Here is a 16128-nt window from a genome sequence, read left to right as displayed (position 1 = left end):
CTCCCAACCCCTGGTAACCACACCACTGGTGGCTACATGAGATTGGCTTTTTTTTTTTTTTAAAGGAATTCCTTTACTTTTATTATTTATTTATTTATTTATTTATTTATTTATTTATTTTTGGTTGTGTTGGGTCTTCGTTTCTGTGCGACGGCTTTCTCTAGTTGCGGCAAGCGGGGGCCACTCTTCATCTCTGTGCACGGGCCTCTCACTATCGTGGCCTCTCTTGTTGAGGAGCACAAGCTCCAGACGTGCAGGCTCAGTAGTTGTGGCTCACGGGCCAAGTTGCTCCGTGGCATGTGGGATCTTCCCAGACCAGGGCTCGAACCCGTGTCCCCTGCATTGGCAGGCAGACTCTCAACCACTGTACCACCAGGGAAGCCTGGAGGTTGGCTTTTTAAGAACATTATTTAATTTCATATTGATGTATAATTGGCATGTAACATTATATTAGTTTCAGATGGAGAGCATAATCACTTGATATTTGTATCTATTTTGAAGCGATCATAAGTCTAGGTAATATCCATCACCGCATATAGTTAAAAATTTTTTTCTTGTGATGAGAACTTTTAAGATCTACTCTCAGCAATGTTCAAATATGCAATATAGTATTACTAACAGTAGTCACCATGCTGTATATTACATCCTCAGAACTTACTTATTTTATAACCGGAAGTTTGTACCTTTTGATCCCCTTCATCCATTTCACCCACTCCACACCTGACTCTGGCACCTGCCACATGTTCTCAGTATCTGTGAGCTCAGGTTTTTTATTTGCTTTTGTTTTATAGATTCCACATATAAGGTGAGATCCTATGGTATTTGTCTCTGTCTGACTTATTTCACTTGGCATAATGCCCTCAGGGTCCATCCACATTGTTGGTTGCAAATGGCAGGATTTCCTTCTTTTTTATGGCTGAATAATTTCCCATTTTATATATGTGGGAAATTATATATATCTATGCATATATATATTGAATATATATGCATACACACAGTCAGACCTCCATATCTGCAGATTCCGCATGCATGAATTCAACTGAGACAGAAAAAAAATTTTTTTTAATTCTAGAAGGTTTAAAAAAGCAAAACATGAATTTGCTGCATACTGGCTGCTATTTACAAAGCATTTACATTGTGTTAGGTATTATAAGTAATCTAGAGATGATTTAAAGAATATGGGAGGATGTGCATGGGTTATAAGCAAATACTATGCCATTTTATATAAGGGGCTTGAGCATTGGAGCTTTTGGTATCTGTGGGGGGTCCAGAAACCAATCCCCCTCAGGTAAGAGGGATGACTGTACTACATTTTCTTTATCCATTCATCCATATCTCAGCTACTGTAAATAATGCTGCAGTGAGCATGGGGGTACGTATATCTATTCAAGTTAGCATTTTCATTTCTTTTGGATAAATAACCAGAAGTGGAATTGCCAGATCATATGGTAGTTGTATTTTTAATCTTTCAAGGAACTTCCATACTGTTTTCTGTGGTGGGAATGTAAATTGGTGCAGCCATTAACAGTGCACAAGTTTTCCCTTTTCTCTACATCCTCGCCAACACTTGTCATTTCTTGTTTTTTTGATAGTAGCCATTCTAACAGGAGTGAAGTGATATCTCATTGTGGTTTTGACTAGCATTTCCCTCATAATTGGTGATGAGCACCTTTTCATGTACCTGTTGACCATCTATATGTCTGCTTTGGATCTTTAAGATCCTCTGCCCAATAATTAATAGAATTGTTTATGTTTTTACTGTTGAGTTGTATGAGTTCTTTATATATTTTGAGTGTTAACCCCTTATCAGATATATGATTTGCAAATATTTTCTCCCATTTTATAGGTTGCCTTTTCATTTTGTTAATTGTTTCCTTTGATGTACAGAAGGAAGACTAAAGTCAAGGAGCTTACCACCTGTTTTCCTTTAGGAGTTTTATGGTTTTGGTCTTACATTTAAGTCTTTAACTTATTTTGTGTTAATTTGGGGGGTATGCTGTAAGATAGTGGTCCAGTTTTATTCTTTTGCATGGAGCTGTCCAGTTTTCTCAACACTATTTATTGAAGAGGCTGTCCTTTCCCCCACTGTATATTCTTGACCCCATTGTCCTAAATTAATTGGTCATATATGCATGAGTTTATTTCTGGGCTCTCAGTTCTGTTCTGTTGATCTCTGGTTTTGGCATAAAGAGAGACACATACTGTTTTGATTATAGACCTTTGTGATATAGTTTGAAATCAGAGCACATGATGCCTCTAGCTTTGTTCTTCTTTCTCAATATTGCTTTGGCTATTTGGGGTGTGTGTGTGTGTGTGTGTGTGTGTGTATGTTTTAGTTCCATACAAATTTTTGAATTGTTTTTTTCTATTTCAGTGAAAAATGCCATTAAAATTTTTATAGGGATTGTGTTGAATCTGTAGGTTGCTTTGGGTAATATAGACATCTTAATCAATGAGCATGGAATATCTTTCCATTTATTTGTGTCTTCTTCAATTTCTTTCCTCAATGTCTTATAGTTTTCAGTATACAGGTCTTTCACCTCCTTAGCTAAATTTATTGCTAGTTATTTTATTTATTTATTTTTTTTTTATAAATTTTTTTTTTAACTCTTGGGTTTATTTATTTATTTATTTATTTATGGCTGTGTTGGGTCTTCATTTCTGTGCGAGGGCTTTCTCTAGTTGCGGCAAGTGGGGGCCACTCTTCATCGCGGTGTGCAGGCCTCTCATTATCGCGGCCTCTCTTGTTGCGGAGCACAGGCTCCAGACGCGCAGGCTCAGTAATTGTGGCTCACGGGCCTAGTTGCTCTGCGGCATGTGGGATCCTCCCAGACCAGGGCTCGAACCCGTGTCCCCTGCATTGGCAGGCAGATTCTCAACCACTGCGCCACCAGGGAAGCCCTATTTTATTATTTTTGATGCAATCGTAAGTGGGACTATTTTCTTAATTTCTCTTATAGTTCATTATTAGCGTATAGAATCTTGTATTAGTTCCAACAGGTATTCTGTGGTGTCTAAGTTTTTCTATACATAATATCACATCATCTGCAAATAGTGACACTTTAACTTCTTCCTTTCCAATTTGGATGTCTTTTATTTCTTTTTCTTGCCTAGTTGCTGTGGCTAGAACTTCCAATACTACGCTGAACAGAAGTGGGGATAGTGGGCATCCTTATATTTTTCCTGACCTTAGAAGAAAAGCTTTCAGGTTTTCTCTGTTGAATATGATATTAGTTGTGGGCTTGTCATATATGGCCTTCATTATGTTGAGGTATGTTTCCTCTATACCCACTTTGTTGAGAGTTTTTATCATAAATAGATGTTGAATTTTGTCAAATGTTTTTCTGTACCTATTGAAATGATCATATAATTTTTATCCTTCATATTGTTAATGTGATGTATTACATTGATCATATTATGTTGAGCCATCCTTGCATACCTGGAATAAAACCCATTTCATCATGGTGTATGATCCTTGTAATGTATAGTTGAAGTTGGTTTACTGATATTTTGTTGAAGATTATTGCATCTTTGTTCATCAGGGATATTGGCCTGTAATTATTTTTTCTTCTTGTGTCCTTGTCTTGTTTTGGTATCAGGGTAATGCTGGCTTTGTAAATGAGTTTCGAAGTGTTTCTTCTTCTCGTTTTGGAAGAGCATGAGAAGGATTGCTGTTAATTTTTCTTTAAATGTTTGGTATAATTCATAAGTTGACTCGTGGTCCTGAACTTTTGTTTTTTGAGAGGTTTTTGATTAGTGATTCAATCTCCTTACTAGTAAGCAGTCTGTTCAGATTTCCTACTTCTTCATTTAGTCTTGCTAAGTCATATGTCTCTACGAATCTATCAATTTATCCTAGGTTATCTAAGTTGTTGGCATATATAATTGTTCATAGTAGTTTCATGATCCTTTGTATTTCTGTGGTATCAACTGTAACATGTCCTCTTTCACTTCTGATTTTGAGTCTTCACTCTTTTTAACTTAATGAGTCTAGCTAAAGGTTGTCAAGTTTTTCTTTTTAAAAAAATCAGCTCTTAGTTTCATTATTCTTTTCTATTTCCTTTATCATCTCTATTTTTTTTCTAGTTCCTTGAGATATAAAGTTAGGTTGTTTATTTGAGATCTTTCTTGTTTCTTGATGTGTAAGCATCTATTGCTATGAACTTCCCTCTTAGAAATGCTTTTGCTTCATCCCATAAGTTTTAGTTTGTTGTATTTCCATTTTCATTCATCTCAAGGTATTTTTTGATCTCTTTTGATTTCTTCTTTGACCTATTAGTTGTTCAGTAGCATGTTGTTTAATCTTCACATATTAGTGAATTTTCCAGTTTTTTTCTTGTAATTGATTTCTAGTTTCATGCCACTGTGGCCGGAAAAGATGCTTGGTATGATTTCAGTCTTCTTAAATTTATTACGACTTGTTTTCTAGCCTAACATATATCTAACCCAGAGAATGTTGCATGTGCACTTGAGAAGAATGTGTATTCTGTTGCTTGTGGATAGAATGAATTCTGTAACAGTTATATCTGTTAAGTCCATCTGCTTTAATATGTTGTTTAAGGCAATGTGGTTTTTTTTTTTTTTCTTTGTCTGGATGATGTATCCATTGATGAAAGCAAGTTATTAAAATTTCCTACTATTATTATTATTACATTGCTATCTATTTCTCCCTTCATGTCTGTCAATAAATATAAAATATATGCTATGTTAGGTGCATAAATATTTACAAATGTTATATCCTCTTGTTGGATTGATCCCTTTATCATTATGTAATTCCTTTTTTGTCTTTTATTACAGTCTTTGTCTTAAACTTTATTTTGTCTGATATAACTACCCCAGTTCTTTTGGTTTCCATTGCATGAAATATCTTTTTCCATCCCATCACTTTCAGTCTGTGTGTTCTTACTTCTGAAATGAGTCTCTTGTAGGCAGCATATATTGAGTCTTGGGTTTTTTGTTTGTTTTGTTTTTGTCTTTTTGTCCATTCAGTCACTCTGTTTTATGATTGGAGAATTCAATCCATTTACATTTAATTATTGATAGGTATGTACTTATTTCCATTTTGTTAATTGTTGTGTGGCTGTTTTGTAGTGTTTCTGTTCCTTTCTTCTCTTGCTTTCTTTTGTGATTTGATGATTTTTCTGTGGTGGTATACTTAGATTCTCTTTTCTCTTTTGTGTATTTATTATAAGTTTTTGCTTTGTAGCTACCATGATGCTTATAAATAACAACTTACAACAGTCTATTTTAAGCTGATAACAACTAAAGTTTGAATGTATTCTGGAGGTCTACATTCTTATTCTATGCCCCTCCCCCCCATCATTTTATGTTTTGATGTCACATTTTACATTTTTTATCTTGTGTTTCCCTTTAAAAAATATTGTAGTTATAGTAATTTTCACTACTTTTGTATTTTAACCTTCATAGTAGCTTTATTAGTAACTAATCTACCACCTTTACAACATTAGATTTTCTGAATATTACTGTACATTTACCTATACCAGTGAAATTTATACTTTCGTATATTTTCCTGTTGCTCATTAGCACCATTTTGTTTCATCTTAATGAAGTCCCTTTAACATTACTCATAAGGCCAGTCTAGTAATGATAAATTCCTTTAGCTTTTGCTTTTGTGGAGCCGAGTAGAGTATTACTGATGGGCAGTTTTTTTCTTTCACACCTGAATATATTGTGCCACTCTTTTCTGGCCTGCAGTTTCTTTAAAATCTACTGATGGTCTTACGGGGGTTCCCTTGAACATAACAAGTTGTTTTTCTCTTGCCACTTTTAATACTCTATCTTTGTTTAACTTTGATACTTTAATTATACTGCATCTTGGTGTTGCTCTCTTGGGTTCATCTTTTTTGGAACTCTCTGGGCTTCCTAGATCTAGATTTCTGTTTCCTTTTCCAGGCATGGGAAGTTTTCAGCCATTATTTCTTCAAATAAGTTTTCTTCCCCCTTTTCTCTCCCCTTCTTCTGGGACCCCTATAATGTAAATACTGGTCTGATTGATATTGTCCCATAAGTCCCTTAAGCTATCTTAACTTTTTCTTTTCTGCTTTGCTTGGGTAAGTTCCACTTTCCTCTCTTTGAGTTTATTGATTCTTTCTTCTTCATCTAGTCTGCTGTTGAACCCCTCTACCTCTAGTGTATTTTTCAGTCCAGTTATTATATTCTTCAGCCCCATGATTTCTATTTGATACTATCTAATATTTTATTTTAATGATTTTTTCTTCAGCTAAGACAGCAAAAGATTTGATTTATTGTACATGTGTTATATTCAGCCACAACTGAGAACAGAACTAGTCCAGAATGTCACAGGTCCAGGGCAAAGGACGAAAAGGGACCATTTTGATATGAGCAAGGTGGGTCTCTCAAAGGTGGGAGAGGCTACCAGAATGGCCATAGATGTTCTAGATCCATTGAGACAAGTTCTAGACAGTAGGCATGCAGTCCAACAATTTGTACCAGCATCCCTGGCCTCTGGTTGCCCTTGTTTCTGTTCCTGTGGCTTCCATGGGTGTACAAGTTTACTTGGCCCTCTGTCTCATCTTTCTTCTTTTGCACTCCAGCCTGCACATTTGCTTCTTCCTCCACTTTGCTCTAATGGTGTGGAGGTTTCTCAGAAGATGGCGCTAGGGCCAAGAGCTATATTTTCTATCTCTGTTGAGATTCTCACTGTGTTCATCCATTCTTCTCCAGAATTTGGTGAGCACTTTTATGACCATTATTTTGAACTCTTTATAAGATAAATCACTTATTCTTATTTCATTAATGGATTTTTCTGAGGTTTTATCTTGTTCTTTCTTTTGGAACATATTCCTGTTTCTTCATTTTCCTTGACACTCTGTGCTAGAGTCTATGTATTAGATAAAACAGCCACCTCTTCTTGTCTTGAGGAAGCAGTCTTGTGTAGGAGATGAGCCTTATCATTCAACCTTGTCCTATCTTTTATTTGTCTCTCAAACTTTTTTGATTGTCCAAGGAGCCTATTTTATTTTTCGTGGCTTCCAATAGTTGAGGGTGTGTCAAGACCTGTCAGTACTCCAAAGGGAAAGATCTCATTCAGTACCTAGATTCAGGCTGATTGAAAGCTAGACCCCCAGGCAGCAGCTTTTAAAGTATGCAGATATATACAGACCTGTGGAACTGCAAGCATAAGTCCTGCTGGCCACCAGATCCAGGTGATCTTGAGATGTTCCCTGGGTGGGAGTCACAAAAATTGATGCAACAGATGAGTATACTATTGGGTTGGCCAAAAAGTTCATTCGGGTTTTTCTGTAATATCTGATGGAAAAACCCAGACGAACTTTTTGACCAACCCAATAGTTCCTTTCAGGAGATACTGGTGACCTGGAGCAAGGTGAAGAGAATGGAAAATGGTATCCACTGGCCTCCATCCCTGGAGCTGAGCAGGCTCCTAGATGTGTCAAACCAGAAGCCTGCCCATCAGGTTGAAGCTCCAGAATAAGCAAACCGGTCTCTCTCACAGAAAGAGTGTATGTGGGGGTGTGTTTCAGTCTGCTTGTCTGCACAGTGCCCTGGGCATGGTAGCCAGCCAAGATCTGTGTCTCCATTTGTTTCAGTCCCATGGGACCCAGGGACACAAGCCCCGCTGGCCATCAGAGCTAGGCAATCAAGTGGCATCCCCTAGGCAACAGCCACAAAAACCAGGGCACCAGATATGTGTACAGGCTCCTCTCCAGGAGATACGGGCACTCTGGAGCATAGCAGAGGGAGGGCATGAAGATAGTGCCCACACTTGGGGTCTCTGGAGAGGATTACAGTGGACCGTCACATGTGTGTTTAATTAGAAGCCTGCCCTTTAGGCCACAGCTATGAAGATAAGCTAATAGGCTTCTTTCACAGTAGGACTGGGTGCCTCAGTCTGTTGCTTCTTGTGCTCTGGGGGTGTTAGCCAGTTAAGAACACTTTCTCCATTGGTTACATGCCTATGGGACCTGCCAGTGTAAGCCTGATTGGTCACCAAAGCCAGTCAATCTCAAAGGTATCCCTGGTGGCAGCCACAAAAATCAGTGTTAGAGGAGGGTACAAGCTCCTTTCCCAGAGATACCAGCAAGCTGACATGAGGCAGAGGGAGAGAGCAAAGATAGCACCCACGAGCGTCCATCTCCAGAGGGTACCCCAGCAGGTCCCTAGATGTGTGTTAAATCAGGTGCCTGCCCCTTAAGTCAGTGCTTTAAGGTAAGCAAATAAACCTTTATCACAGGACGTCTCAGTGCCTCTCAATTGGCTCCCTGTGGTGGGTGAGTCTGAGCACACAAGCCCTTTAGGAGTCATTTCTCAGTTCACTGTATCCTTGTATTTATTATGGACATGAACCCCATTGGTTTTTCAAAGCTAGATGTTTGGGGGACTCGTCTATAAAGTGCAGGTCTTAAAAGTTGAGGTGTCTGATACAGGGTTCAAACCCTTCATTCTTCAAGAAGCAGCTCCAGATTTTGAGTTTCCTCCCAATTCAGGGTTCTCTGTGCCAGGGGTGGGGTTTATGGTAACATTTTGTCTCAACCTCTCCTACCAGCTTCAGTATGGGTTTTTTCCTCATTTGCCTGATGTGTAGGAGTTGCTCAGCCTAGTTTTGGGTAATTTCCCAGAGGAAATTGTTCCATTTGTAGCTGTAGATTTGGAATATCCGTGGGATAAGGTGAATTCAGGATCTTCCTACATTGCCATCTTGAACCGGAACCCTATGAGTTTGGCTTTTGTAGATTCCACATATAAGTGAGATCATACAGTATTTGTCTTTCTCTGTCTGACTTACCTCACTTAGCATAATGTCCTCAAGGCCCATATATGTGGTTACAAATTGCAGGGTTTCCTTTTTTAAAAAAGGCTGAATAATATTCCATTGTATATATGCCACATTTTCTTTATCCATTCATCTGTTGATGGACATTTAGGTTGTTTCCATATCTTGACTATTGTGAATAAGGCTGTAATAAACATGGGAGTGCATATATCTTTTCAATATCCTGTTTTCATTTCCTTTGGGTATATACTCAGAAGTGTAATTGCTGGGTCATAGGGTTTTTGTCTTGAAAGGATGTTGTATTTTGTCGTGTTTTTTCTGTATCTATTGGGATGAACATGTGATTTTTATCTTTCATTCTTTTAATATGATGTATTACTTATTGTTTTACCTATGTTGAACCATTCTTGCCTCTCAGTGATAAATCCTACTTGCTCATCTTGTGTAATCCTTTTAATATGTTCTTGAATTCAGTTTGCTAAATATTTTGTTGCGAATTTTTGCATCTACATTTATCAGGGATATTGACCTAGAGTTTTCTTGTAGTGTCCTTATCTGGCTTTGGTGTCAGGGTAATGTTGGCCTTGTAGAATGAGTTTGGAAGTATTCCCTCCTCTTCAATGTTTTGGAAGAGTTTGAAAAAGATTGGCATTAATTCTTCTTTAAATGTTTGGTAGAATTTGCCAGTGAAGCTGTCTAGTTCTGGGGTTTTCTGTGTTGGGAGGTTTTGATTATTGATTCAATCTCTTCACTCATTATCGGTCTGTTCAGATTTTCTATTTCTTCCTGATTCAGTCTTGGTAGGTTGTGTGTTTATAGAAATTTATCCATTTCTTCTAGGTTATCTAATTTGTTGGCATATAATTTTTCATAGTAGTGTCTTATGATCCTGTGTATTTCTGCAGCAATCAGTTGTAATGTCTCCTCTTTCATTTCTAATTTTATTTGAGTCTGCTCTCATGTTCTTATTCTAGCTGAAGATTTGTTGATTTTGTTTATCTTTCTGAAAACCCAGCACTTAGTTGTGTTGATCCTTTCTATTTTTATCTGGTCTCTCTTTCACTTATTACCACTCTGATATTATTATTTCCTTCCTTTTGCTTATTTCGGGCTTAATTTGTTCTTCTTCTGAAGTTGTCAAGTTAGGTTGTTTATTGGAGATCTTTCTAATTTATTAATACATGCATTTATTGCTTTAAACCTTCCTCTCAGAACTATTGCAGCACAGGATTTGATATGCTGTATTTTCATTTTATTTAAGATAATTTTTTATTTCCCTTTTGATTTCTTCTTTGACTCATTGGTTATTCACAAATATGTTATTTACTTTCCACATGTTGATTTTCCAGCTTTCCTCTTGTTTTTAGTTTACTGTTGTGATCACAAAAGATAGATGATTTAGATCTTCTCAAGTTTATAAAGACTTGTTTTGTGGCCTAATATATGATCTATCCTGGAGAATGTTCCGTGTGCACTTATAACAAAATGTATTCTGCTGCGGTTGGATGAAATGTTCTATATGTCTGTTAATCAATTTAGTTAAAAGTATGGTTCCAATGTTTTCTTAATATTTGTGGGGATGATCTATCAATTGCTGATGGTGGGGTATTGAAGTCCCCTACTATTATTGTATTGTTGTCTATTTCTCCCTTCAGATCTGTTAGTATTTGCTTAATACATATAAGGTGCTCCAATGTTGAGTGCATATAGTTTTATGATTGTTATATCTTCTTGATGTATTGACCACTTTATCATCATATAATGACCATTTTTGTCTCATTACTGGTTTTGGCTTAAAGTCTATTTTGTCTGATATAAGTATGATTGCCCTCGCTTTCTTTTGGTCTCCACTTACATGGAATATCTTTTTCCATCCCTTCAACTTTGAGCCTATGTGTCTTTAGGGCTGAGAGGAGTCTCCTTCAGGCAGTACATATATTTGGGTCTTTTTTTTTTTTTCAATCCATCCAGCCATTTGGTCTTTTGATTGGTGAATTCTATGCATTTACATTTAGAGTGATTATTGATATGTAAGGACCTACTACTGCCATCTTATTGTTAGACTTTTGGTTGTTTTGTATCTCCATTGTTTCTTTTTCCCTCCCTTTCTGCCTACCTTTGTCGGTTTTCCATGGTGGTATGCTCTGCCTCCTCTCCCCTGCTTTTGGTTCCTGAATCTACTCTAGATTTTTTGCTTTGTGTTTACCATAAGGCTTACTTAAAACATCTCATAGATAAAACAGTCCTTTTTATGCTGATAGCAACTTATCTTCATATGTCTTCATATATAAGACATATAAGTCTTCATATATAAGCCTTTATATATAAGGCTCTACCCTTTTGTTCCTCCCCTTTTATATTTTTGATGTTATAATTTACCTCTTTTATGCTGTGTATTCATTAACAAATGATAGTAGCTGTTTTTTAATACTCTTTTCCTTTAACCTTTATGCTATAGTTAAATGGTTAATACACCATTCTAATATTGAGTTAGTTTTCTAATTCTATTTTTCACCTTTCCCAGAGTATTGTATACTTTCATATGTTTTCATGTCTCTAATTAGCATGTTAATTTCAACTTAAAAAACTCCTTTGAGCATTTCTTGCAAAGCAGGTCTATTGGTGGTGAATTCCCTCAGCTTTTGTTTGTCTGAGAGAGTATTAACTCCTTCATATCTGAAGGATAACTTTGCCTGATGTATTCTTGGCTGGTATTTTTTATCTTTCAACACTTTGAATATGTCATTTCACTCGCTCCTGGCCTGTAGAGTTTTTGCTGAGAAATCCACTGCTAGCCTAATGGGGGTCCCTTTGTAGGTTACTTTTTCTCCTCCTTGTCTGCCTTTGAGATTCTTTATCATTGATTTTTAACAGTTTCATTATGTGTGTTGGAGAAGGTCTTTTTGCATTGAAGTAATAGTCTGTTCTATTAGCTTTATGGTATGTATGTCCAGGTTCTGGGACGTTCTCAGCTTTTCTTTAAATAATGTCTTATCTCTCTCTTCTCTTTCTGGTACACCAATTAATCTTGTCTTTCATATTGAATTCAATTAACTCTCATATGGTTTTTTCACTCTTTTTAGATCTTAGTTCTCTTTCCTCTTCTAACTGAATTATTTCTATATTCTTATTCTCCAAGTCACTTATTCTCTTTTCCATCTGGTCTGTCCTGTGATTGATGCTCTCTATTGCATTCTTCATCTATTTAATTCTTCAGCTCCAGAATTTGGTTCTTTTTTATAATTTAAATCTCTTTGTTAAAGAATTCCTTCCATAACTGAACTACTTTGCTGTACATCTGAAACTAACACAACATTGTAGATCAACTATACCCCAATATAAAATAAAAATTAATTTTAAAAAAACCTCCTTCTGTTCATTCATTTTATTCCCTAGTTCATTGAATTATCTTTGAGTATTCTTGGAGCTTAATGAATTTCTTCATCAAAGCAATTTTGAATTCTTTATCAGTTAGATTGCCATCTACTGTGCCTTGTGTTCAGTTGGTGAATTATTTTTCTTTTTGTGATACCATACTTCTTTGATTATTCATGTTTGTAGGTACAAACTCCTGCTTTCACATTTGAAGCAGCAGTCACCTTAACTAAGGTTTTATGTCCTCCTTGGTTCTTACAGTTCAACAGACTGGCTATTTAGAATCCTTTCTTTTGTATTTCAGACTGTGGTTCTAAAGCTCAAGTTTGTGGCTTTCTCCCTTGACTCACCGAGCTTGACTTGCTATCTGGGCATCCTGTGTGTCTATTGGAGCTAGCTCTTGGGATGTATTCAGAAGTGTGCACAAGGAATTGGCAGTAGACTGGGGTGGAGGTGAGTCTGGCACTTGAGGCAATGATGGTGCCCACAGCCTGGTGGGGGTATCCTTGAGTGGAATACTCCCAGAGGTTTGTTGGTGGACTTCCTGTTAAAGTCCTGAAGCAGACACCAGGAAATGCATTTCTTTAATGCCCTTTGATATCCTTACCTCTTTCCTCTCTCCAGTCATGGATGTCTGTTCTCAGAAAACTTGGTGCTGCTGGAGAGAGATGGGTTTCTCCAGCCAAACTCTGCACAACTGTGGTAGTCAGGCATTCATTCACCACTTTTGCTCTCCACCTACCTTCTCCATAGGCGAGGTCCCCACTTTCCACTTCCTCCGCCTTAGAGGCTGCCACTGCTGCCACCAAAAGCCCAGCGCCTTGCAGTGCGCTCTTGGGGAAGGCGGCTGCCTGTGTGAGTTCTTCCCTCTTCTCTGCATCCAAACTCATCTCTATCTGTGTCTATGCTGTTCTGATGGCGTGCTGGAATCTCCCGAGGCAGGCTGGACTTCCACCAATTCTCTCTCACCTGTGAATATCTGCCCAGTTTTGCACTCTCCAGGCTTTTTTTTTCCCCCATCATGGCAAGTGGTGGTGGGTAAGGCAGGTTCACCAAACCCCATGGATCCACAGCCCTTACTACGGACCTGTTATTTTTGCACAGGTGGGCTGGTGTGTCCCTTGGTGTAATGTGCAGAGGCACTTCTGTTCTGTTATGAAGGTCTAGTTAGTTGTTATTAAAAAAGGAGTGAGAAAAGAATGACTTAGACTGCCATGATTCTGACATCACTTCAGTGATCTCTGAGACCAGGTGAAAACTAAGTTTAAATGACGACCAAAAAAAAAAAAAAATCTGTCTTTACAAGTTGTTATCCATTAATATAATTGGTAAAGAAAATACAAAGAATTCCTGTCGAAGTTTTTTCACCTTAAAGGATTAGCAAGAGAAATAAAAACTAAACCAAAACAAAATGAAAGTTAATAGCACAGACTCGAGTCAGAAAGCCTGGAATTCTAGATTTGGCCTTGCCACTTACTGGCAGTATGTTACTTAAATAAACATACCTAATTTGTCGGAAATTTCTTCTTTAGCAGCAGCCAGTGGCATTTTATCTATTTGCTAATAACTGTTGAGAAAAGGTTGACATCTTCCTAAATGGCACAGAAGTACAATACAGGGTCAGAAGTTTATTCCTCAAGTTTTATAAAAACTCAGGATAATTAAAAGGTCTTGGTTAAGTCCATTTACAATTCCAAGGGAACCTAGAATGAGAATATGAACAAGCTCAGAAAAATGATCACAGGGTTGATAAAGGAAATGTCTGATATTCCCAGGCAGTCCAACATGCTCAGAAGAAAGGAAAATATTCTGATTTAGAATTTTAGGCTCAGCTTGGTCAAAGACCTCTTTTAACTTTCTAAATAATAACTTTCTCTTTCCCTGTTTTTTGACTGCCCTAAAATGTGAAAACAAAAAAGCACCTTTATGTTTTGGCTTACTCTCATGCGCTTTGATATACTTGTATCATCCCATCTCCCATGCCCAGGCTGAAGGTAGCCCGAGCATCTGAGATTTTATGGAACTTTACTTTTTCGTAGTTCATAGGCAGTTTACACAGAACCTGAGAGCATGAACTGTAGGTCTGGATTCAAATCCTAGCTTCACTACAACTTACTATGTGACTTTGGGCAAGTCACAAAACTTCTTGAAGCTTTAGTTTCCTCATCTGTAGAATGAGAATATGATTGAATCAAACTTATAGGATGGTAATAAGAATTAGATATAGTGCATGTAAAGAGTTCACTTGATAAGTGAACGTGTAGCACATGCTCAATATTCAAAAGCAAGCTTTTCAATGTTTAAAGAAATTCTGATTTTCAAACAATGACCCACCCATCTTAAGAATCCCTGCTCTACAGAGGTGCCCATAACCGCTCTCTTCGTGCACACGATCTCCATTCCTCAGACACTTATTTCACGATTTTTGTTGCTGCCCATAATTATGGTGCCACCAAATTATCACTGTATCATAATTGGTACTGTAAATAATCACCAACATTTGCAAATGCTTACAAAAAATGAGATTTAACAAGTTTAAAAATTGAAAGGATGTGTTTAGCATACAATTTAGCATATTACAAGAAAATGGTCAAAATGTCTTCAATAGTTTGGGAAATATTAACTTTTTGGATGTCAGTCTGGCATGTTTACTTAGCAATTTGAAAATCAAAATAAAATATTGCAAGTACCACATTTTACTTGGGGCTGGGGGTACACAGAAACAGAACCCCATGACCAATCACAAATCCATCTGCTTGTGTTTATCAACTGTGTTATTACTTATTTTGTGGATCTAAGAAAGATTGACTTCCAATGTAAAGAGCTTTTTCTCTACAGAGAGAATGAGAATGTTAGTTTAGGCTAATGAATAACCTGTTTCACGTTTTCTGGGGAATATGTCAGTAACAACGTCAATAAATAAATTGCATGTTTTTCTGCCTTTGCAGATAAGACAATTCCCCCCACCCCCGAACCTTGCAATTGTGGACAGACGGAAAGGTAAATAAGGTAACATGTAAAATTTGAAATAGTTACCTTCTTATTCTGCCAAATTTACACATAGTACTTGCAACCAGGTGGCTGACACAGCAACATCCACGATGTATCAAAGAAACTAAAAAACCCTTCAATTTAACTAGTTAGATTGTCTAATTGAAGATATGTTATATGCACAGAAGAGTCAATGTGAAGCCTAGAAAAAGGGAGGCCAGAACTCATCAGTGTAGCACTGGTCTCCAGCAAAGCAGCATGCATCAGACCATCACGGCTGGTCAGAGCTGGCCAGCTCTACCCACTTTGCTTCCAACTTGAACCAAACTTCTGATTTTGTTTCCATGAGAACTGGTCTTACAGGGAGAATGCACTTATTAAGCACAACTATCCAGGTCCTCTTCAGTCATTTGCTCACTGCACATGGAATAGGGACCATGGTTTTATGTCAAGAGTAAGAAAATTTCAAAGTACTCTCCAAAATGTCACTCATTCACTTGTGATCCATTAGTCTGATAGGAGAGAAGTATAATCAAAGGTAGCATCCTGTAAACAAGACACATTACTTTAGCTTGTTTTATCCATGTAAGTCTTAGTGTACATGAACTGGAGAAAAGGAGATTCTAGGCTAAAAAAGCAGTTTCCAAGTAGCCATTATATATCTACTACCCACAGAAAAACTTAATCAATTTAGTTTATCTCAGACCTTCCAATAGAAGCAGCCATACATATGCCTTGTGTACGGTACAGTAGTGTCAGCTGCCTTCTTCTGCTTCACCTCAAATCCTGCATGAAGTTAGGTGGTTTAAAATAACTACTGTCGATGATGAACCATACATTTATCAGACACTAGTCCTCATTAATTGTGGAGATTGTTTTGTGAAGTCTTGTTAACACTGTAATTAGTTAATACTGAATCATTGCTCCTAGAGGAAATAATAGGGTTAGATACCTGTGAGCCCGTCACATTTTCATCAACTGATACATAG

Source organism: Balaenoptera ricei, chromosome 17 (assembly GCF_028023285.1).
Source record: "Balaenoptera ricei isolate mBalRic1 chromosome 17, mBalRic1.hap2, whole genome shotgun sequence".
Lineage (NCBI taxonomy): Eukaryota > Metazoa > Chordata > Mammalia > Artiodactyla > Balaenopteridae > Balaenoptera > Balaenoptera ricei.
The sequence above is the reverse complement of the archived record's forward strand: the minus strand, read 5'-3'. Positions refer to the sequence as shown.